The following is a 24,022-nucleotide window of genomic DNA, read 5'->3' as shown; positions in this document are numbered from 1 at the left end:
ATTGTTTGTAATTTTAATCTGATCATTTGCTTCAGAAAGGAGAAGGAAATAGATTATTGACATTACTTACACATTCTCAAGTGTTATCAAAGTTGTATTTACAAGCACCTATGTATCCCTTCTTAGTGATCATGAACACAGAAATTCCTTTGAGAACTGATGAAAGCTATGAACACTCAAACAACCTACGCATGTTTTCTGGCGGTTTCAGTGCTTCACAATCACCCTGAAAGTAGTTCAAATATCTCAGTTTAAGAACTCCCACTCATTCCTCAGAATAAGTCTTAGAAATAAATATTCGTATGCCCTTCTATCAATTAAAAAAAGATTAAAGAAGTAAAATAATTACTTGCCCAAGTTCACATAGCTAATGAGAAGCAATACTGAAACTAAATTCAGATCCATCTGAATCCGAGTTTGGTCAATTTTAATCATATCATACTTCAAATCTAGTTTTTCAGTTTTTGTTTTTATCACTTAATATCTGATTTTTTAAACTTGTAATTCGAGGAAATTAGGAAAATATCTGCTTCTTACTGTTGTCCTATGGCAATTATAATTTGAACTTTGTCCCCTGTACTATCAAAATGGAATGATTAAAAATGCCTATCTGCTAGAAGGTTTTGACATTTGAAAAGAATGCCTCATTAGCTGACACACAAAGAGATTCCTACTGCATGCCTTACATCGATTTCACAAACTGGGCACTGGTGTTATGGTCTGATATAGCTATAAGGTAAGAAGGTTTATGGTAAGTTAATTAAGTTCAGGGTTTGGCCTAAGACATAAACTGCCTCTAGATGCAAAAGTGTATCCAAATTGTATGAAATTGTAAGTAGCACAATACAAATCTAAAAGCTCAGTGAAACTCTCAGAATACAGATGGAAATGACTTTTGGCTTGGGAAATGGGGACAGGTCCAAAGGGATTGTGAAGACTTTTGGGCTTTGAGAAAGCATCATAGTGGCATTAACCTTTCCACAGTCACTTGAAATTTTCTAATTGAAATATGAACGTGAAAGACCATCTCATGGTCTATGATTTTTCCTTTAAGGGAAAACGTCTGGGAGGAAAATTTATAAATGAATGTAATTGTCAACATGTAATTTATTAAGAAAATAAATTTACATCTTACCTATATTATGATGTCTAGTGTGTCCTTGGTCATTAATGAGAACTGCATATTGCATTTGACTTCTAATTTGCCACCAGAGAAAAGCAATGCTTAAAAATATGTTTATTTAACATTTTGAAAGAAATTCACTGTCTAGTTTTGAATCAAAACAAAACAGAAAGATGCCATATAATGAATGCTTCCATAAGAGAAAGTCACCACTGACTGTGTAATTTCTCTTGAGACCAAGGGCTCATGATCAATAGCTCATTTCAAAGTTGGCTTTTTTTTTTAAATGACCAGAAATACTTGGAAAATAAGCAGGTTATTTTCAGAAAGGAATGTGGCATATGGAGAAGGAGAATGAGAAAGTGCAAGGATTATGAACACCTATACTATTTCATTCCTTAAATGTTTCTTTTTCCTCACAGCTTTCCAAAGATATACATATACATATATATATTTTTTTGTTGTTGTTGCTGTTGTTGAGACACAGTTTCACTCTGATTGCTCAGGCTGCAGTGCAATGGCACGATCTTGGCTCACCGCAACCTCTGCCTCCGGGGTTCAAGCAATTCTTCTGCCTCAGCCTCTCAAGTAGCTGGAATTACAGGCGTGCACCACCACACCCGGCTGATTTTGTATTTTTAGTAGAGATGGGGTTTCTCCATGTTGGTCAGGCTGGTCTCGAACTCCCTACCTCAGGTGATCTGCCCACCTCAGCCTCCCAAAGTGCTGGGATTACAGGCATGAGCCACCGTGCCCGGCTTAAGGTATAATTTATAACATAAAATTCACTCATTTTTAAATATACAATTCAATGACTTTTAGAACATTTATAGAGGTGAGCAGCCATTACCACAATCTGACATTAAAACATTTATATCCCTCCCAAAAGTTCCTCTGTGCACTTTTGTGATTAATTCCTAGTACCACAACTAGCTTCAGGCAAATATTGATCTATTTTCTGTCCCTATAGATTTGTCTTTTCTGGATATTTCATGTAAATGTAATCATACAATACGTAGGTTTTTGTGAGGGGCTGCTTTAACTCACCATGGCTTTGAGATTCTTCCATGTTGTAGCATAGACCAGTAGTTTTTTATGGCTGTTATTCCATTGGATAGATCACCTTTTGTTTATGTATTCACCAGTTCACAGACATTAAAATTATTTCAAGTTTATAGCCACTAAGAGTAATGTTGTTGTGACATTCACATACATGTCTTTATATGTGTAAAATATATGTGTAAACATCTATTTCGTTTCCTTTTGGTAAACAAGTAGGGGTGGAATTTCTGGATTGTATTTGTAGTGGACTAAATTGTGTTCTGCCAAAATTTATATGTGGCTATATTTGGAGATAGCATCTTAAAAGAGTTAATGAAGGTGACACAAGGTCATAAGAGTGGGACCCTAACCCAGTATGACTGGTATCTTTATAAAAAGAGGAAGAGATATTAGGAAGGCTTGTGCACAGAAGAAAGTCCATGTGAGAACACAATGAGAAGCCCAGTGTCTACAGTCAAAAAGGCATCAAGAGAAGCCAAAACTACCAACACCTCGATCTTGGATTTTCAACCTCCATTACTGTGAGAAAATTAATTTCCATTATTTAAGTCTCTTAGTCTGTGGTATTGTGTTATGATGGCTGTAGGAAACTAATTCAGTAAGTTTATGATTAACTTTTTAAGAAACCGCTAAACTTTTCCAAACTGGCTGTACCAGTTTTACATTTCTGCCAATATGTGGGGGTTTCATTTTCTTCACATTCTCACCATTAATAATACTGTCTGTTTTTTTATTATAGATATTCTAGTGAATGTGAAATGGTATGACTTTGTAGCTTTAATTTGCATTTCCTAATTATGTGGATCATCTCTCATTCTTTCTTTGCCTACCCCCATGCATGCACCAAGGAAAAACCATGTGAGGACATAGTGAAATGCAACCAACTGCAAGCCAGGAAGAAAGCCCTCATCAAAAACCGAATTGATCAGAACCCTTGATCTTGGCCTTCCAGCCTTCAGAACCATGGGAAAATAAATTTCTGTTGCTTAAGCAGGCTAAAGTGCTTTGTTGTGGTAGTTCAAGCTGACAAATATATAGATTAATAGAAGATAGCTAAAATTTGACTCCACACCTGCATGTGGAATAGGCTTAGAGTTTCGGTTGCTAATTGGAGACTTTTTCACACTCCAAGACCCAATCAGAGTCAAGTTTCCTTGCTTTTTTATGGACTGATTGTTTTTAGTCTCACTTACATGAAGGAGGCTGCTCTAATGCTCTTCTAGCTTTACTCAGGGCCCCAAGTTTCAGCTTTAAACCACTGTATTTCTATCCCTAAGAAACATACCCTAAGTACTAGATTATAGGACCTATATCAGGGTTTTCTCCTCCCTAGGATGTTACAGGGTTAATAAAATTGCTTACCTTTTTCTTTTGAGTTCTCTCTGTTTTGTTTTTTTTTTTTCTAAAATTTGGGATTTTTACTAATTCTCCTGAGTACACCTATTCATTTGTGTGCATTTGTTGTTGCTATTGTTAACTTCTACTATTGTGTGTTTTTGAGGGGGTGAGGAGTCTATGTTGGATATGTTATTCATGTTACCAAAATCGGAATTCTCTTCTTACATATTTGTGAATACACATTTTGTGCAAAATTATCAATAAGTGCAATGCACCTTCCCTGAATCATTATTGAAAACTCAATGTCTAATGCTATTACAATCAGCTTGTTTATTTCATTGAATTCAAAACCTGTAATAATTTCCATGAACTGAACATTTATGTTCCCTTAAAATTCATATGCTGAAATCCTGATTCCCACTGTGACATGGTATTGGAGACAGAGCCTTTGGAAGGTAATTAGGACATCCCAGCAAAGCTCTCATAATCAAATTAGTACCCTCATAAGAAGAGACAGGGGTGGGAACTTCCTGTCTTTGTGTCTGTGTCTCTCTCTTTTTCTATCTCTTTCTCTTCCTCTCCTCCTGCCATGTGAGGACTCAGCAAGAAGGCCACATGCAAACTAGGAAGAGGGCCACTGAGATTTATTAGAACCTAACCATTTTGGCACCCTGATCTTAGACTTCCAAGCCTCCAGAACTGTAAGAAATTAATTAATATTTTTAAGTCACCTATTCTATGATATTCTGTTATCACTACCCAAACTAAGACAGAAATTATTACCAAGAAATAGGGTGCCACTATAACAAATACATAAAATTGTGGAAGCAGTTTTGGAACTGGGTAATGGGTAGATGCTGGAAGAGATTGAGGTGCATGCTAGAAAAAGCAGATATTGGGATGAAGGGAATATTAAAGATAAATCTGTTAAGCACTCAGAAAGAAAGGAAAATAACTATAGAGAAAGTGCCCATCTTGAAGAATACACAAATAATCACGTATACAAGTTTGGTAGAAACATGGATGATAAAGGCCATTCTAGAGAGGTCTTAGATGAAAATGAGAAACATATTATTGGACAAAGAACAAAAGGTGTTCTTTGTCATAAAGTTTCAAAGAACTCCGCTGAAATGTGTTTGTATTCTAGTGTTTTGTGGAGAGCAGAACCTGTGAGTGATAGAATTGGATATTTAGCTAGAGAGATTTCTAAGCAAAGTGTTGAAGGAGCATCTTGGTTCCTCCTGACTCCTTATAGTGAAATGAGAGGAGAGGGAAATGAATTGAAGATGAGATTGTTAAGCAAAAAGGAACCAGAACTTAAAGATGTTGAAAATTCTCAGCCTGTCTATGTTGCAAAAATGAGAAGGTACATTCATAAGAGAACACCAAGGGGGTAACTGACCAACAGTTTGGTAAGTTGATAAGTGATGGTATGAACTATGAACCTAATCAGCCATCTCAACAGAAGCCAGAAATAGAGATGGGGTTATACAGCAAAGATACAGCCAATTTGAATTAAAAGGGACAGACAGAGTGGAATCACAGCCAATTTGAATTAAAAGGGAAAGAAAGAGAGTGAAATAAATGGAAATAAAGGAAGACTTTCAAATTTCTTAGCTTCTACAGGACAGAATGATAAAGTTATTCAGCTGTAAATTTGTACTATTCTTGAAAAAAAATAAATTAAAAGAAGAAGAAGAAAAAAGAATCGCCCAAAGGCAATTCAGAGAGCATCAGGTTTTGACAGAGCAGAGCTTCCAACAGAAGCCATGGCGGCAGGGATTTCTGAAGCTTCAGGGGTATGATCCTTTCCTGGTGGGGAACTAAGATAGCAGTTTACCATCTAGAGTTGTATTATTGAGGAACTCCTCTTTCTAAAGAAGCAAAAGCAAAGCAAAACTCTCTTTGAGAAGAAGCAGAATTTTTCTAAACTAATGAAGAACTTTTAAAATTAGATTTATATCAGCTCAAAGAATGTAGCAGAAGTAATTGTTCCTTTATGGAAATCATTCTTTTATTGATGTCTTCTTAGGCAATTTTTTCTGCTTCAACTGAATTGCAGTCAGTTACTCCCTGGTCTCTGAGCACTGCTAATAGGTAGGAAAAAACTGAAGAATGGATATACGGAGGAAACTCAACTCATAAATATGCCAACTGAATGTAAGCAGTATTAATTACAGGCACTTGTGGATGACAGAATATTAAAACTCCAAGCTGCTGGAGTTTTAACCTACACTCACTCTCGCATTCAAATATTTCACCATGTACTTTGGCAAGATCTGTATCACCTTACTCTGAAGGTATCTAGAGTTGGAATACCAGACTTGAGAGTCTGACTCTCAACCCTTTCATATATTGTGTTCTGTTGGGAGGTTGCCATTTCTCAAACAGTCTGCTGACCAAACGGCAAGAGATCGTTAACTGATATTTTCTTAAGCTTTTATGTTCTCCTGGAAGTGGTCATTATAGATTTATATTATACTGCACTTATGTTTATAATGCATATAGAATGAATGATTTATTTCACCTAAGTCAAACTTTAGGTGGGTAGTCCTCATTGTATAAGAATTCTTGAGGATGACATAATTCAGAGGGTAGAGGAAGTAGAAATAACATGAGCTTGATTAATAGAATGAAAACATCAGGTTCCTCACCTGTAGAATTGAGATACTGTCTCCCTCACAGGATTGTCATCAGAATTAAAAAATAGAGTAAATGTATTGAGCATTGAACCCAGTCCCAAGAGCTCAATAAATGTTAATTTTCTCCTCAACTTTTCTAAAATTTTGAATTAATTCACAGAATTTTACAACCATAAAGCTGAAAAGAACTTTGGACATCTTTGTAACACTTATCACTGGTGTGGAAATAGGGTAGGAGATATTGAGTTGGTGATGTTCATTTAGAAGATGGCTTAAAGCCCCACTTCTGATTCCTTCCTAATATTCAGCTAAAGCCTGATGGCTTTCTGCTTTTCTTCTTGTTGCTTAATAAAAGGGTAAGTCTGTACTACCTCTGTGATGTCAGGGAATTGTCTTTTTCTGTAGGATTTTAAAATCTGTAATTTGCTGTTCATGATATTTGTTTGCCTTGTCATTGTTTCCAGCCACTTGTCTGTACTTTTCCTGTCTCTGTACTGTCCTTGTCATGCTGCTTGGTACTTCAAAGATAAACCTCTAACCCTCACCTCACCCCAGGTACAAAGGAAGTGCAGAAGTTAAACCTCTCCCCAACATACAGGCGTTAAAAGACCTTCAGTACTAAGAACACAAACAAAACCTTAGACTTTAACTGATAGATAAGGTAAGAAAACAACAACAGAAAACAAAAAACAAACAACAAATAAACAAGCAAAAAAAGGGAGAGAAGACTCCACAAAAGGTTAGACTTTCCAGACTTTAAGGGAGAAACAGTCTTTCATTTTCTAGGAGGACACGAGTGAGCTTTTTATCTAACCGAAGTTCAGGAAACCAAATAGCTGGAAAATGAAGATCATTAATAATTTCTTATTTTAAGAGGTGTCATTATAAAATTAAAGAATGAGTCATTCTACTGTTTAGTCTATGAAAGTAGGAACTGGTTTTTCTTTTGTTTCTCTTTCTCCTCCCCTCCCCAAAGGAACACACAGATGATTTAAACAGCCTTCGATTACAACATACCTAAAATAATGAAGCAATTGAGGAAGGAAAAAAAATCAGCTGAAGGTGTAAACCCCCTCCAGGCTGGATGACTGTGGTATATTTCATCTTCGCATTCTAAATCAATGCTAAGCAAAGCACAGAAATGTTTACCTTTGTCTGATCTCTAATTCCCTAAATTTATGTGGAATCATGCACAGATGCGCTGGAAACCAGCCTGGAAAAGCCTGGCATTTTAATTGATCCCAGAGCTTCTTGCCTCACGGCTCCTGCTGTGATGAAGTCTGCTACTTGTTCCAAAGATTCTCCGCCTGGTTGCCTAGCCACGGCAGCTGGCCAATCAAGGTGTCCGTATGCAGCGAAGGAAGTAACCAATCAATTTTTTAATTTCCTTCTGTAAACGGGAGTGAATCAGGGTGGATTTGAAATCTCATTAGTCAAAAGTAAGACGTGTAGTGTGCATTTTAACATATGTATTAGTTGAATACATTTGGCATTGAGTCGTAAATTCTGATGAATATTTGAAAGCCCATTTCAGACAAGTTTGAACCTTGGACCTTGAATTACTAACTTTTTAAAAATGTTTTATATTCTTACTAGTGCACTCCATGTATAAAATTTAAATAGACTTCTCCCCCTCCTAATTTAACACCTGCCTCCTTGAAAACCAGTTTCTTATTAAAATTTCCTTTTAAAGACAATTTTATTCTGTCAGTTTGTCTGGCTTTATCCTCTCTCATGACCAATACTCTGGCTTAAGGCCCAGATTTCTTCCCATTTGGATTCTGAAACAGCCCCATGATCCTAGTTCCTCCAATCCCTTCTAGAAGCCATAATCTATTGTTATATAGTTTCTCCAATCTATTCTATAAGGCATCATCAATTGTCATTACTTCAGTCCTCTTCTGGAAAACTTCTACTCAAATGCAGGCAGTCATGGGTTGAAGTGAGCACTTACTGATTGACATATTTCAGTAAATTGTCTGGTGTCTCTGAGCCTCAGTTTCCTCATCTGTAAATATGGAAGTAATTAGGTCAAAGGAGATAATCTCTTTACAGAGATAATCTCTGTAAAGCACTTAATCAGGCTCATCTTATATGTATACATATACATATAAGATGTATCTTCTATTATTTCTTACTATTATTCCATTATTTCTTACTTTTATTTGTATATGTATATGTATCTTCTACTATTTGTATCTTCTATTATTTCTTACTATTATTTAATGTCTCCTTTTTGTTGATCTTTTTATTATATCTTTGAGATTTTTCATAATCTTGCCTTGGTTCCATCCATCTGTACATTCTGATTTCTAATAATCCTTCCCATATCTCATTTCTCATCACCATGTCTTCATCACTCTGATCAGATAGCCTCTTCACAGAGCCTCAAATTTATCATATTATACTGGTATCATACTTTAACGTCTACTGATCCTTCAACCGATATTCAAACTCAAGTATCACTTTCTAGTGGAAGATTACTTCATTATATGCTTTCACAAAATCATGTTAATTTATGTCCATAGATTTTTCTCAGTTTGTAATTATACATTGCTAGTACAGCTATTTAATTAATTAATGTTACCTCCCTGACAATGCAGGGATAACTGTGAGAACAGGCACAGTATGAGTTTTTGTTTTTTACTCTATTCCTAGAGCCTAATATGTAAGTATGGCATGAATATTTGTTGACAGAATATTGTCAAATTCTTATCTACTGAAAAGGGCTCTCATCTTGCCCCTTTTCCAGATCTGAAAAAATGTTATCTTTTGAAACTCTATATTAATTCCATTGGAGGGAATCAATATTTAAATAAACGTTTACTGAACACATTCTGTGTGCCCTATATTATAATGGGTAATATAGATGAATTATTTTCCTAAACTTCATTGAGAAATACTGGATAAATAGATAAAAATAAAATTTACTTAAAGCAAGTTCTTAACTCTGTGTGTGTGTGTGTGTGCATGTGTGTGTGCGCACGTGTGTGTGTGTTGGTGGAGTAGGAATGAAGCAGTGTGGTTGGTCCAGTAGAATGAAACAGGGGACTGAGAAATCTGGCCTTTGATACTTGATCCTGAACAAACTTGGGTAAATCACTTCTCCTTTCTAGACCTCTGTTTCCTTGTCTGTAACCTGAGCAGATTGAATCAGTATTTCTTTAAGATGCCTTCAAACTTCGTGGGTTGAAATAAAACATGTTACAGAATTAACATATCAGCGAGATTTTATTTTAAAAAAAAATCCTTTTAGTTCAGCTTTATATGGATAAATAAATGTATTTAGTAATATATAATTAGAATATTATATTGTGCTTTTCTCTAGGATACAATAACATAAACATTTCTAGTGGTTCTACAGTGGACTTTATAGCCATCATTTTTTGCACTTTTAAAATTTATACAATAAGTACAGTATTGAACAAAGACTGTGTGACAGGCCCAATGTGACGGACTGGAGGTAAAATGAAGAATGAAAGAGGTGTGGTCTTGGTCCTTATAGAGCTTACTATTAGTGCAGGGTGTATCCATTGTACTTGCCATTTTATACTTACTTTTTTTCTGTAGTTGAGATCTTTTACATTTCAATATATAATTATTTACATGTGTTTCTTATTCTTGGTTGTTACTTATGTGCAAGTATTCTATTCTCATCAAAATTATAAATTTTTGGAGATTGCATTATGTGTGTGGGAGTGATCCTAAATCACAAAATTTCATGCCAATTTTAGTTTTAAAATATTGTTTTGTTACTATGAAAGTACATGAAATTGTCAATGTATAGCAATATTTATTTGGAAATTGTTGTTGCTTTACATACAATAAATGACTAACACACATGGAATGCCTGTTATGTGCCAGCATTTGCCATGATTATTTTATCTAATCCTCACAACTGTCTATGTGATACTGTTGTCATTCCCATTTTATGAATGGAGAAACTGAGGCCAAGAGTTGTTAAAACAGTGGCCCAAAATATTCTTCAATGTATATGTGGGATTTCAAGTCAGGCTCTCTGACTACTACAGGCATGCCTTTTCCATGTTGTGCATTTTCATATACTCAGGTTTCCTTCACATCACTGAGAAAAAATACAGTTGCTCTTGTAACATCATAAATCTTAATAAATTTTTGTTGAATCATATTTTCAGTAAAATCATGAAATTCATTTTGGAGCCATATAAATCTTTGTTTCTGTGTTGTTTTCTGTTTTCTAATAAATCATACTAGCCTTATTTTCTTTTTTTTGAGACAAGGTCTGATTCTGTCATCCAGGTTGGAGTGCAGTGGCAAGACCACAGCTCATGCAGCCTCAACCTCCCAGGCTCAAGCAGCCTGCTTTGTAGCTGAGACTACCGGTGTGCCCCACCATGCATGGCTAATTTCCTTCCTTCCCTTCCCCTTCCTTCCTTCCTTCCTTCCTTCCTTCCTTCCTTCCTTCCTTCCTNCTTCCCTTCCCCTTCCTTCCTTCCTTCCTTCCTTCCTTCCTTCCTTCCTTCCTTCCTTCCTTCCTTCCTTCCTTCCTTGCTTGCTTCCTTCATTCATGTCTCTTTCTCTCTGTTTCTCTCTCACTGCAGCCTCCACCTTATGCGTTCAAGCAATCTTTCTGATTGCTCAGCCTCTCGAGTAGCTGGGACTACAAGCATGCACCACTACACCTGGCTAATTTCATTATTATTATTATTTAAGGGAGATGGGGGTCTCCCTATGTCACTGAAGTTGTCTTGAACTCCTGGGTTCAAGCGATCTTCCTGCATCAGCCTCTTAAATTGTTAGGCTTACAGGCTTGAGCCACCACACTGGACATTGATATACCCTATTAGATTCAATGGAATTGTCTAGGGGAGAGAAAATAGTGAGAACAGAAAGAAAAAAAAAATCTGGAGCTATTTTATGCCAACTTGTGAATTTACAGTTTTTAAGTATTTGGAGATTTTTCTAAAGACATCTATTTTCAAAGCACCAAATTTTGTACTTTGGTTGCACGATGTTATATGGTCTTCAAAACAACCTTATGAAGTAGGTGCTATAATCATTCCCTTTTTAGGGGTAAGGAAATTAAGGCTTTGCAAGATGAAGACACTTGTCTAAATATTTACTGTGGGTTAAAATACCAACTTGCCTTTACCCACACCATAGTAAATGTAAGACAACTTCCTTGCTCCTTTCTCCTCTCATTTTCTTTCCCTCTTTCCTTATGAATTTGCAGTCTACCAAAACATGCAACTTATTGATGCTCTATTATTATTCCTTGCTGCAAGGAATAATAGTAATAATGATAACATGTAACACTTAATAGTAACTTAACATTTAATAGTAATTATTGGTAATAGCAATAGTTAAACATTTATTAGTTTTTAGCAATAGTAATAAACATTTGGTAGTAATTTAACATTTAATAGTAATAATGATAACATTTAACACTTAATGTATGTCCGGCATTGCTCTAGGCAGTTTACATGTATTAATTTAATCTGTATAAAATTCCCATATGGTACCTACTATTATTGTGTCCCTTAAATGAGATAATGCATGAAATGTGTTAGGCACATCTTCTAGTATAAAGGAGAGTGTAGTGTAGAGGTTCAATTAATACCAGCTACTATTATTAATTTTGTCTGCACTTACATTTGGGGCACACACAGTTTTACGTATGTTAATCTTTTACGCATTAACATGAGGGCTTTCTGTATGTGTGTGCATGTGTGTGTGTTTGTCTGTCTATAATTGGCATGCAATCTCAGAATCTTAGACAAAAAGGGGAATATATAAACCAACATTCCAACAAATAGAGTAATTCATTTTCCAGCTTCTTTGACAGTTTTATTCTGTCATGTTCTTCTGACCTCTTATTGAATTCTGCTTAATGAGTTCACTGAGTTTTGAAGACATTTATTCATTTGATAGCTCTATTTTTCAGAAAGTCTTGTTTCATATTGAGTTGAAATTAACCTTCCTGGGATGATACCTGATTGTACAGAAAAACAATGTACCCTTGAACATTGAAATCAACTAAGTCTGGCCTTCAGTCCTGACTCTATCACTTAGTAGCTGTGACTCTAACTTAAGTTACTCAGTATCTCAGTACCTCGTTTTCTCTTTCTATAAAAGGAAGATCATAATCCCTATTGCAGAGGGTTATCGTAGTGACTGATTGAAACACGTTTCCATTATTATGAAGTGCACTCACAGGGTGCTTTGTACCAATTTATTCTGCCCGTGTACTTTCACATCTGGCAGGCCATGCCCTCTCCTCTGCACCACACTGAGCTAGCAGAAGGCATCTTAGTTCAAGTATATGGAGAACAGGGACTAAGTGCCTCCCAAGGAAATGTGGACTGGCTTCATTAACTGCTATTAGATCCAGTTTGCCACATTACTCACAAGCTGGCAGCCCATGGTATCAAAGAGCAGAAACCCTTCCAGAACTGTTGACCTTACCTCCAAATGGCTACCAGGGTTTTGCTCAGGCACAAATCAAATCTGGAAACAGGTTCCCTAGAGAACTCAGCTACCAGCTATGCAGCAGCAAGTCACTGGGGTAAAGAAAGCATGGGAGTAAACTATCAGTTATCATGGACTGCGAGACTGAACAGCTCACAATGGCAGGGATGGTTTGGAGGAAGGTAAAACTGTGCAAAAGTCAACCCTTTCAGCCCCATGATGGAAATAATATTTCTAGATAATAGCATAGCAGTTAGTCAATATGTTTGTTTATTTTGGCCATCTAAATGCATGCATGATTGCATGAATAAATAAATGGCTAGGGGATGCATAAATGTCATTCAAAGGTGCATATTCACCATCCAGTCTTCACATCATCTATTCATTTATTTACCAGATTTGTTATATGCTAAGGACTATGGTAGGTGCTAGAAATTTCAACATTAATGTGATACAAAGGCTCTCAAATAATTGTTAATCTAGTAGGAAATGATGTGAATATCTAATTATGAAATAATATGGCTAGTGTAGTAACATTATAGTGGGAACTCTATTGAAGAAAAACAAAATTATTTCTGCTGGAGGATGGGGAACAGAAATGAAACAAGGATTGGCATTGAACAATACGTTTGAATTGAATCCTAAGGAATGAGTAGTTTTATAAGTGAAAAGAGGAGGATAAGAAGTACATTTTGGTCTAACACAGTGGCTCACGCCTGTAATCCCAGCACTCTGGGAGGCCAAGTCTGGCAGATCAACTGAGGTTAGGAGTTCAAAACCAGCCTGGACAACATAGCAAAACCCCATCTATACTAAAAATACAAAACTTAGCTGGGTACGGTGGTGGGCATCTGTAATCCCAGCTATTCTGGAGGCTGAGGCAGGAAAATTGCTTGACTCAGGCAGTGGAGGTTGCAGTGAGCCAAGATCATGCCAGTGCACTTCAGCCTGGGCAACAGAGTGAGATTCTGTCTCAAAAAAAAAAAAAAAAAAAGTACATTTCAGGCATCAGGCAGAATGAATAGCATTTATATTTGTAAGCTATAGAATGCAGCAAGAGAAAGCTGTAGGACCTGAAACTTAAAAGGAAGGTTGAAAGAAGCCTTGGATGGACTCTAAGTAGAGAAAGAAACTGCTCATGATAGATAAATAATTCTGACATTTATTCATGTCTTCTAGTTTTGCTCACTTTCCATCCACATTCACTTTTTGATCTGTTATGTCTGTTGGTCACTCCCTGCCTATAGACAGTGCCCTACAATATCCAGCATTGCCACGTTTGGCATAGAATAGTGCTGTCTTAACTAGAAGTCTGTATATGCTTCCCAAAGCTGTAAAACCCTTAAAGTGGCCAAATAATGTTACACTCAACTGGTCATAGTCTGTCTGTCTTTCCCTTTCCTTTAAAGTTTCCTTCAAATGAATACTTGAGAAGGCAGAACTTTATTCATTCACTCATTTTTGTATTCATTCACTCATTATGTATCTTGGTCCTATGAAGGACCAAGAGCAATACTGTTAACATCCCTGGATGTCATCACATCTCTATCATGTCCTTCATCTCTATCTTATTCTTTTCCTAATCACTTTAACCTAATTACTTTTACATCTCTTAGATACAGGCACGAAATCCCTCATTCATATTGTCCTGAGTTGTTTTACCTCCACTGGAAATCCAGAAATGCTCAGGCTTTCAATTTCAGGATTTACTTGCCAGTTTCCTTTAGCAAGGAAATTTGTTGTAGAAAATAACTCACTTTTAAGATTGCAAGAGTCCACTAGACTTTCAGAATCTATTGTTAGGAGCACTATTGACCTATTGGAAAATACCAAAACAACACAGAATATTTAATATTTCATTACACATAAGCCACTTGCTAAGAAGTCCTAATTCCCCTACTCCAAACTGAAATTATGACTATCTTCTTTTGGACTCCAAGTTATTTATACAAAAATGCACTTTGCATTTCTGGTAGTATCTTTTCATGAAAATGAAACTTAATGGTTGAAAAATAAAGTAAAATTTCAAATTATTAATAAAAGCCCCAAAGCTGCAAAGAATATTGAACAATCCAAGAGAATCACAAAATATGATGTTTTCTATAGAGAATAATTTTGATAAATTACATGGATATTAGCATATACAAATATTATATTTCATTTCTTTTCTGACAATATTCAAAATGTTATTTATCCCTGTTATACAAACATGGAAAAATATGTGACTAGATCTATGCTTTCTTAAACATGAGGCTCATTCAAAAATTTAGGTGATACTTATGTTCTCTAGTGTCTTTCTTTTCCAAGGTAGACACACAGCTGGTTTTCCCTAGATTCTTCTGTTGTTTATTGAAAAACATGATATTTCTGTATGGCCATTATCCAGGTCACTAATTAGTTTATCAAATGAATTCAACAAATGGCTCCAGTTGGAATGTGATCAGCTTGAAAAACAACACTAATTCCTACTTATGTTAGAACATTATTATTATTTATTAATCCAGTCTAAAAATATCTCTAACTGTTTCTATAGGGACTGGATTAGTGAAGATGTCAAATGCCCAATCTAATGACAAAATTCTTGGGCAGAAATTGAAAATACAAGTCCAGTAATGAACTGAAAACACACATTAATTTGACTAAAATGAAATTTTATGCTCTCTCTTAATTTTTTTTATATTTTATTTTATTTATCATTTCTCCTCAGTTAAATTATTTCCTCAAAGTTAGTGGCCACATTTTGAAGAGGCAACATAAAGCTGCAGACCTACAACTACAAAGAGCTAAGAAAATGCAAAAAAAACCCTTGTGTTATAGTCCTAATCCATCCACTTATATGTAACCTTAGCAAGTCTTTAAATCTCTGGGTTTCATATTTTCCACCAATAATGCCCATTTCATTCCTCATAGAATTGCAAAAATATCAAATGATGTAATGAATAAAAAGGTACCTTAAGAATCATAAAACTGTACAGATTATGGGACCATGATTCTTCCTCATTCACAAGAATGCACTTAGTAAGTATATCTGACATATAAATTAATAATGTGTTTGTGTCTCCACAGCATCAAGAGAGGTTAGGTTCTTCTCTAAATTAAATATGTATTTTCTTCTAATAATTCATTTAATACAGCTGGTGTGGACAAAGTGTGTAATGATGAGTAAACTATAGTTAAAGAAAAAGTTTTCTAAAACCATAATTATAATAATTTGATGTTCTCTATCCTTGGTCTTTGGTGTGAAAAACTTTCTTTGGAGTGCTGGTAAAAGGATTTTTGTAGCTTTTGGCCTGAAAGGATCAAGTCCCACAGTGATCACAATGTGCTCAAGCTCTTCCTGCTCTGTGAGTTTTACAGTTCTGAGTTAAACAGAATACAGATGTCTGCAGATGAAAAGAAAACATATGAAATTCTCACTCTCAAGCCAGAGAGAATTCAAGCCAATCCAAGTGTGAAGGCTAATGTCACAGCTGAAATAGAAGTCAAGAGGGTAGCTTTGAATATAATTAAGATATGACAGTTTCACTCAGATCCAAAACCCAGATGCCTAAAAGAAGAATTTCCTCAAAGGTGTGAAGGTGAAAATAAAATGTTTCTGGAATTGGGCCTTGTGCCCAAACTAATGAATTTCCCATTGAGTTACTAATTATCTAGAGCCGTGACCATCAGAAAAGAGATCTGGGAGATGAATTTTTTTCGAATTATTTGGATTTCTCCTCTCTTTGAGGTCTGTGGAAATTATTCCTCTGGTTAAAAAAAGGGGGGCGTGGGCCGGGAAGCCCAGAGTTTCAAAAGAACAGAATTCAGGTCTTCTCACTTTAACTAGATCCCTGTTTTTTAGGCATGCTGTTGGCATTGAATCTGTGCCCAAAATGCCAGCCATCAAGGGGGAAAGAACAGTAGGTTTAATTTTAACATTATATAACCAGGGTAGGGACCTTGGTTCTACTATGGAGCAATCATTCATAAAAGATTTAAAGTTTATTAAAAGTCAAGCAGAAAATAAGCAAAACAAAATCAAACAAACAAAAATTATTTTAATTGTTTTTACATGCATACATACACACACTAACAGACACACACACACACAAACACACACACACAACAAAACAAGAATAAGAGCCAGATTTATTTGATAACAAAACCCATGCTCTTCCCACTGTATCTGGCTTACAAAGGAATAAGGGCTATGACCACAAAGGACAGAGAAGAGAATAATTTATTACCTGAATAACTAATTGCTTTCTACTTTTTAATTTATCCAATGTTTAAAACTTACATTCAGAGCAGTATTTACTAAAATACATTTTGAAAAATTCTAGTACTTCAACTTAGTAGCCAATGAAAGTTTCAATGATCAAAAAAAAAAAAAGAAAGGAAATTCTATAATATGTGTACTTTTTGGGAAATTATCAATGACTATTGCCCTGTTAAGGCCTCTAACATCTCTTATTCAATTTTGGTTTTTGTGTTTTCAATATTTATTCGGTCATGCAATATTCTCTTAGAAATTCTGATTTGGAGGTCACATCTTTAATGAGATGATAACATATCACAACAGTGTTATCAGTTATAATCAGAATTATAGTACAAATTGTTATTAAAGTGAAGCCAAAGAACTTGAAAACCAAAGACCTGGGAATTCGAACTTTGTCTTAGGCTCTTGAGGAAACCACCAGAGGTCTCCAGAGAGAAATGGTCACATGATATTTTAGCGTGTATCAAATGTTTTTTAAAGTATGTTCTATAGGAATGTTCAGAGAGACAAGTATGTTTTTGGGGTTATAATTCCAAGAGAATATGAGGACAGCTCTTCCTTTTTTTAAAAAAAAAAAATCACTTTTATATATCAGACTTCTATGCCATAGGTAGTGATTAGCTACTCTTCTGATTGTTTTGATCATCTATGTTTTAGTTATTGCAAAATACAGTAGCAATCCACAATAAAACTTGTACTCTTTGATATTCCGATTTACTACACATCAGTGACTGAAATGAAATACTTCTTAGATCTTGGGAATCCAAAGGGCTTCCTTTTTGCTTACAGCTTGCCTTGTTGCTCCAAGATGAACCTCCCAAAACATCAACACCGCCATGCCACACATCAAGTCAGAAATCTTCATTTGTTTTCTCATGGCTCCCAGAAGAATCTGCATTAATACATTAGCATGTTTTTTGGGGGTGTAGCTAAATTCTGTCTTCTTAAAAAATAGATAAATAGGCCGGGCACGGTGGCTCAAGCCTGTAATCCCAGCACTTTGGGAGGCCGAGACGGGTGGATCACGAGGTCAGGAGATCGAGACCATCCTGGCTAACATGGTGAAACCCTGGCTCTACTAAAAATTACAAAACACTAGCCGGGCGAGGTGGCGGGCGCCTGTAGTCCCAGTTACTCGGGAGGCTGAGGCAGGAGAATGGCGTGAACCCGGGAGGCGGAGCTTGCAGTGAGCTGAGATCCGGCCACTGCACTCCAGCTCGGTGACAGAGTGAGACTCCGTCTCAAAAAAAAAAAAAGAAAGAAAAAGAAAAAGAAAAAAAAATAGATAAATAAAAAATAACCTTCAACTTTTCCAGCCTGCAATCATCTCACATACTACTTTTGATTCCTCCATGAGTTACACATTTTATCCTTTGGTCGAATATTGTTTTTTGCACATATTAGTTGCTTTAGTATATCCTTGACCAGATATAAAATACTTGGGATAATAGAAAGCACATGGTAATGTCCAAGCCAACTGGAAGTTGAAGAGGGATTCGACTACTTTCCAAAAATGTGAACGATATCAAATCATTTGAATTATCTGAGTCTCATTGATTTTCCAGGAGGCTTGTAAGGATTACAAATAATGTGTTCACTATGACACTTGACACATATATTTAACAAACATTAGTTCTTCCTCTGTGCCAAATCTTTTTTAAAGCCAAAGACTTTAAAGAAGCTTCTACCCACCATGGTACTCATTGCACAGTATTATCCTTAAGAAGAATGTAATTATAACTTGTTGAATCAAATAACCTGAAAAAATTTCTTTAGGGACGTTATTCAGTCATCAATTACATAAACCATATTTTTAGGTACTTCAAGCATTCAACAGATATTTATTGAATTGGTCTGTATGTGCTGGCATTGTCCTAGTCCATGGGGATACAGTACTGAATGGAATAAAAATCTCTGCCTTCCTAGAGAACACATATGTAACAAATGATGAGCAGGTAAGAAAGATGTCTATATATTACCACTTGAAGCATAACCAGGTTTTAGCATTTTAGAAGCTAAAAATGATGTCAATTTTCATAATGTCATTAATATGTTATATAGAGTTGTAAAAAAATCAATTTAGCCATAGTATCTAATAAAATAATTTATTTTTTTCATTTTGAACTAAAATAATCTTAAGAATATTTTTCCTTTTATTTCTGAATTAGCTTCTATACACAAATGATGGGTTACTGGTATATTAAGCCAAAAATTAATGGGCATCATTACGGTAAATGCTTGATTTGTCATAAATCAATGATCACCATTATCAATTTGTAGCACCCAAGAATTTTTCCAGCTGTGCCAAGAGAGTTTCTAAATTATAGAAATCATAATCCATTTTTGTGAAAATAAATATATTCTTATGATTACCAAAATTTCTGTGGAGATAATATCTACTTCACATCCTCTACTGAATCCCTATGCCCTGATGGTTTATTTAAGAAAATATCATGTTAGTATTCAAACCGGTCCTTTATTTTTGGTGTTTTATTCATTTAAAATTTTTTTTTAATTTAAAAAGTTGTATTTATTGAATACCTACTTTTTTTTTTTTGACTATACATTAAGTTCTAGGGTACATGTGCACAACGTACAGGTTTGTTACACATGTATACTTGTGCCATGCTGGTGTGCTGCACCCATCAACTCGTCAGCATCCATCAACTCATCATTTACATCAGGTATAACTCCCAATGCCTTCCCTCCTCCCTTCCCCCTCCCCATAATAGGCCCTGTGTGTGATGTTCCCCTTCCAGAGTCCACGTGATCCCATTGTTCAATTCCCACCTATGAATGAGAACATGTGGTATTTGGTTTTCTGCTCTTGCGACAGTTTGCTGATAATGATGGTTTCCAGCTGCATCCCTTTCCCTACGAAGGATACCAACTCATCTTTTTTTTTATGGCTGCATAGTATTCCATGGTGTATATGTGCCACATTTTCTTAATCCAGTCTGTCACTAATGGATATTTGGGTTGATTCCAAGGCTTTGCTATTGTGAATAGTGCCGCAATAAACATACGTGTGCATGTGTCTTTATAGCAGCATGATTTATAATCCTCTGGGTATATACCCAGTAATGGGATGGCTGGGTCATATGGTATTTCTAGTTCTAGATCCTTGAGGAATTTCCATACTGTTTTCCACAATGGTTGAACTAGATTACAGTCCCACCAACACTGTAAAAGTGTTCCTATTTCTCCACATCCTCTCCAGCACCTGTTGTTTCCTGACTTTTTAATGATTGCCATTCTAACTGGTGTGAGATGGTATCTCATTGTGGTTTTGATTTGCATTTCTCTGATGGCCAGTGATGACGAGCATTTTTGTAATGTATCTGTTGGCTGTATGCATGTCTTCTTTTTAAGAAATGTCTGTTCATATCCTTTGCCCACTTTTTGTTGGGGTTGTTTGATTTTTTCTCGTAAATTTTTTTGAGTTCTTTGTAGGTTCTGAATATTAACGCTTTGTCAGATGAGTAGATTGCACAAATGTTCTCCCAGTCTGTAGGTTGCCTGTTCACTCTGATGGTAGTTTTTTTTGCTGTGCAGAAGCTCTTTCGTTTAATTAGATCCCATTTGTCAATTTTGGCTTTTGTTGCCGTTGCTTTTGGTGTTTTAGACATGAAGTCCTTGCCCATGCCTGTGTCCTGAATGGTATTCCCTAGGTTTTCTTTTAGGGTTCTTATGGTTTTAGGTCTAACATTTAAGTCTCTAATCCATCTTGAATTAATTTTCGTATAAGGAGTAAGGAAAGGATCCAGTTTCAGCTTTCTACCTATGGCTAGCCAATTTTCCCAGCACCATTTATTAAATAGGGAATCCTTTCCCCATTTCTTGTTTTTGTCAGGTTTGTCAAAGATCAGATGGCTGTAGATGTGTGGTATTATTTCTGAGGGCTCTGTTCTGTTCCATTGGTCTACATCTCTGTTTTGGTACCAGGACCATGTGTTTTGGTTACTGTAGCCTTGTAGTATAGTTTGAAGTCAGGTAGCGTGATGCCTCCAGCTTTGTTCTTTTGACTTAGGATTGTCTTGGCAATGTGGGCTCTTTTTTGGTTACATATGAACTTTATAGCAGTTTTTTTCCAGTTCCATGAAGAAAGTCATTGGTAGCCTGATGGGAATGGCATTGAATCTATAAATTACCTTGGGCAGTATGGCCATTTTCACGATATTGATTCTTCCTATCCATGAGCTTGGGATGTTCTTCCATTCGTTTGTGTCCTCTTTTATTTCACTGAGCAATGGTTTGTAGTTCTCCTTGAAGAGGTCCTTTACATCCCTTGTAAGTTGGATTCCTAGGTATTTTATTCTCTTTGAAGCAATTGTGAATGGAAGTTCATTCATAATTTGGCTCTCTGTCTGTTGCTGGTGTATAAGAATGCTTGTGATTTTTGCACATGAATTTTGTATCCTGAGACTTTGCTGAAGTTGCTTATCAGCTTAAGGAGATTTTGGGCTGAGATGATGGGGTTTTCTAAATAGACAATCATGTCATCTGCAAACAGGGACAATTTGACTTCTTCTTTTCCTAACTGAATACCCTTGATTTCTTTCTCTTGTCTGATTGCCCTAGCCAGAACTTCCAACACTATGTTGAATAGGAGTGGTGACAGAGGGCATCCCTGTCTTATGCCAGTTTTCAAAGGGAATGCTTCCAGTTTTTGCCCATTCAGTATGATATTGGCTGTGGGTTTGTCATAAATAGCTCTTATTATTTTGAGATATGTTCCATGAACACCAAATTTATTGAGAGTTTTTAGCATGAAGGGCTGTTGAATTTTGTCAAAGGCCTTTTCTGCATCTATTGAGATAATCATGTGGTTTTTGTCTTTGGTTCTGTTTATATGCTGGATTACGTTTATTGATTTGCATATGTTGAACCAGCCTTGCATCCCAGGGATGAAGCCCACTTCATCATGGTGGATAAGCTTTTTGATGTGCTGCTGGATTCGGTTTGCCAGTATTTTATTGAGGATTTTTGCATTGATGTTCATCAGGGATATTGGTCTAAAATTCTCTTTTTATGTTGTGTCTCTGCCAGGCTTTGGTATCAGGATGATGTTGGCCTCATAAAATGAGTTAGGGAGGATTGCTTGTCTGTAAAGGATTTCATTTTTCCTTCACTTATGAAGTTTAGTTTGGCTGGATATGAAATTCTGGGTTGAAAATTCTTTCCTTTAAGAATGTTGAATATTGGCCCCCACTCTCTTCTGGCTTGGAGAGTTTCTGCCAAGAGATCTGCTGTTAGTCTGATGGGCGTCCCTTTGTGGGTAACCCGACCTTTCTCTCTGGCTGCCCTTAACATTTTTTCCTTCATTTCAACTTTGGTGACTTTGACAATTATGTGTCTTGGAGTTGCTCTTCTCGAGGAGTACCTTTGTGGCATTCTCTGTATTTCCTGAAGTTGAATGTTGGTCTGCCTTGCTAGCTTGGGGAAGTTCTCCTGGATAATATCCTGCAGAGTGTTTTCCAACTTGGTTCCATTCTCCCCGTCATTTTCAGGTGCACCAGTCAGACATAGATTTGGTCTTTTCACATAGTCCCATATTTCTTGGAGGCTTTGTTCATTTCTTTTTACTTTTTTCTCTAAACTTATCTTCTCACTTCATTTCATTCATTTGATCTTCAATCCCTGATACCCTCTCTTCTAGTTGATTGGATTGGCTACTGAAGCTTGTGCATTCATCACGTAGTTCTCATGCCATGGTTTTCAGCTCCATCAGGTCATTTAAGGATTTCTCTGCACTAGTTATTCTAGTTAGCCATTCATCTAATCTTTTTTCAAGGTTTTTAGCTTCTTTGCGATGGGTTCAAACTTCCTTCTTTAGCTGGGAGAAGTTTGATCGCCTGAAGCCTTCTTCTCTCAACTCGTCAAAGTCATTCTCCGTCCAGCTTTGTTCCATTGCTGGCAAGGAGCTGCGTTCCTTTGGAGGGGTAGAGGCACTCTGATTTTTACAATTTTCAGCTTTTCTGCTCCGTTTTTTCCCCATCTTTGTGGTTTTATCTACCTTTGGTCTTTGATGATAGTGACGTACAGATGGGGTTTGGGTGTGGGTGTCCTTTCCATTTGTTAGTTTTCCTTCTACCAGTCAGGACCCTCAGCTGCAGGTGTGTTGGAGTTTGCTGGAGGTCCACCCCAGAACCTGTTTGCCTCTGCATCAGCAGTGGAGGCTGCAGAAAAGTGAATATTGCTGAACAGTAAATGTTGCTGCCTGATCGTTCCTCTGGAAGTTTCATCTCAAATGGGTACCCGGCCGTGTGAAGCATCATTCTGCCCCTACTGGGTGGTGCCTCCCAGTTAGGCTACTTGGGTGTCAGGGACCTACTTGAGGAGGCAATCTGTCCATTCTCAGATCTCAAACTCTGTGCTGGGAGAACCACTACTCTCTTCAAAGCTATCAGACAGGGACATTTAAGTCTGCAGAGGTTTCTGCTGCCTTTTGTTCAGCTATGCACTGCCCCCAGAGGTGGAGTCTACAGAGGCGGGCAGGCCTCCTTGAGCTGTGATGGGCTCCACCCAGTTCGAGCTTCCCGGCAGCTCTGTTTAGCTACTCAATCCTCAGCATGGCAGGCGCCCCTCCCCCAGCCTTGCTGCCACCTTGTAACTAGATCTCAGACTGCTGTGCTGGCAAATGAGCCAGACTCCGTGGGTGTGGGACCCTCTGAACCAGGCGCGGGATATAATCTCCTGGTGTGCCGTTTGCTCAGTTGGAAATGCAGAAATCACCCATCTTCTGCGTTCCTCACGCAGGGAGCTATAGACTGGAGCTGTTCCTATTCAGCCATCTTGGAACCACCCCCAATAAGTGTTCTTTCTATATTGTGGAAATAAATTCTTTTTTTTTTTCTTTTTAATTTTCTTTTAAGTTCTGGGATACATATGCAGGATGTGCAGGTTTGTTACATTGGTAAACATGTGCCATGGTGGTTTGCTGCACCTATCAACCCATCACCTAATTATTAAGAATGGCATGCATTCACTATTTTTCCTGATGCTCTCCCCAGCCCCTGCCCTCCCCATACAGGCTCCAGTATGTGTTGTTTCCGTCCCTGTATCCAAGTGTTCTCATTGTCCAGTTTCCACTTCTAAGTGAGAACATGCAGGGTTTAGTTCGGAAACAAAGCTCTTCATCAGATACATGTT

General features: G+C 36.8%; 1 long non-coding RNA gene across 1 annotated transcript in view; it reads right to left on the bottom strand.

Annotated features, from left to right (window-relative positions):
* The window catches only part of LOC112605605, a 50,101-nt gene extending 42,682 nt beyond the window's left edge, over window positions 1–7,419 (bottom strand). Inside the window, exon 1 of the long non-coding RNA XR_003115535.1 lies at window positions 7,315–7,419. This is a non-coding gene — a long non-coding RNA (uncharacterized LOC112605605). The remainder of the gene's footprint in view (window positions 1–7,314) is intronic.
* Between the last annotated feature and the right edge of the window lie 16,603 nt (window positions 7,420–24,022).

Source organism: Theropithecus gelada, chromosome 14, assembly GCF_003255815.1.
Source record: "Theropithecus gelada isolate Dixy chromosome 14, Tgel_1.0, whole genome shotgun sequence".
NCBI lineage: Eukaryota > Metazoa > Chordata > Mammalia > Primates > Cercopithecidae > Theropithecus > Theropithecus gelada.
The sequence above is the reverse complement of the archived record's forward strand: the minus strand, read 5'-3'. Positions and strand labels throughout refer to the sequence as shown.